Source organism: Corvus hawaiiensis, chromosome Z (assembly GCF_020740725.1).
Source record: "Corvus hawaiiensis isolate bCorHaw1 chromosome Z, bCorHaw1.pri.cur, whole genome shotgun sequence".
NCBI lineage: Eukaryota > Metazoa > Chordata > Aves > Passeriformes > Corvidae > Corvus > Corvus hawaiiensis.
The window spans coordinates 36,702,334-36,704,013 of NC_063255.1; the positions used below are offsets into that span (position 1 = coordinate 36,702,334).

The 1,680-nt window shown below is 39.0% G+C and overlaps 1 pseudogene; it reads right to left on the reverse strand.

Moving 5' to 3' along the window:
• LOC125320259 lies at window positions 1-349 on the reverse strand (annotated as a pseudogene).
• Between the last annotated feature and the right edge of the window lie 1,331 nt (window positions 350-1,680).

Sequence of the window (1,680 nt, forward strand, 5' to 3'; positions counted from 1 at the left end):
CTATGAGCCAAAGCTTTGGATTTCAGTTTTTGTCACTGGATTCCAATAGTCTTTTGCTTCATTTGCTTTTGTTGCTAAGTAAGGTGATCTTCCTTTATAGGGATGATTCAAAATCATTTTTCTGTGGCCTGTTCTGATTTTGGCCTTGCCAGTACATGGACTTAAACTAACACTAGCTTCTTACCCAGTCATTTTCTGTTCAAATCCTCCTTTATAGTACAGTGAAAGACTAGAGGTCAAAATCCTCTTTACTGTCTCTGTAATCACCTTCTCCAATGTTTTCCAAAGGTGGAAAGCATAATGACCTGCAACTGCACCAGTTGCAAATCCATGTCCAACTGCTGTCATGGTTCTGGTCAGCTGTCAGTGCAGCATGGCTGGGTCCTAGACGGCTCCCACAGGGACACTTGGCATAGTATAGGCCTTCAGAGGAGGAGGCTATGACTCCTTCCATGATGAAAGGGAGAAGGGGATATGTAGTTGGTATGTTATCTACTTTCAGAATTATTTCAGTCAGCACACTCAGAACCCCACTCCTCCAAATTTGTATCATCTGGTCATACCAACTTGAGTTTTCTCAAGAGTATCCTGACTCAGTTTTCTTCTACTGGTATTTTCTCCTTCTGCCCAGTGCACATGCTTGAGACATCCTTTAGCTCTTGTAAAATCTAATTTATTTACGTATTTGTTTGTTTGTTTGTTTCAGGGGTTTTTTTGTGAGGGTTTTTTTTTTTGGTTGATTTGGTTGCTTTTAGATTTTTTTTTGTTGTTGTGGATGCTGCGTTTGAGTTTTGTTCATTAAACTTATTATTATCAAGGATTTTTATTTTGCTTTGTTTTGTTCCTTTGAGTTATTTTTAATCAATTTCTATTGTAAGGGGAGAAAGTACTGACATTGTTAAACGATTTAATGGGACTATGAACTAGCCCTTGTTTTCATTTTGCTAGTAATAGTAATAGGTAAAGCCACCTACTAGAATAAAACACACTATTTAGGCAGCTCTTAATTTTCAACAAAACATCTTTAGAAAACACGCATGCTTTCATTACCATGGTTGTAAGCTTTCAGTTTGAACCTATAATGAGAACCAAGGTTTATAAAGTTCTTTTGTCCAACATGGAAGAAAACCTAAACTCTGTGTCTGTAAGTAAATGCAAGAACCTCTCTGTTCCTTTTCCCCCAACAATTTTATTTATCATTTCATACAAGGTTTCTCAGATTTTACACCTTCTATGGAAGTGTCACTGAGTAGCTCAAGGGAGGTGATTCTCCCTCACTTGCTCTGAGGAGACCCCACCTGCAGTTCTCTGTCCAGGTCTGGGGTCCTTAGCACAGGAAAGACATACTCCTGTTTGAGTTGGTCCAGAGGAGAGCCAAAAAAATATTAGAGGAATGTGTCTCCTATGAGGAATGGCAGAGAGAGCTGGTTGTTCAGTCTGGAGAAGAGAAGGCTCCCGGGAGACCTCCTTGTAGACTTTCAATACTTAATAGGGCTTATAAGAAAAATGACCACAGACCTTTTAGTAGGGGCTACTGTGATAGGACAAAGGTCAGTGGTTTTAAATTAAAAGAAAGTATATTCAGACTAAATACAAGGAAAAAAAAAAAAATGATGGCATTATTGAAGCTCTGGAACCAGTTTCTCAGGCCAGGCAGTAAACTCTCCCCATCCCTGTAAA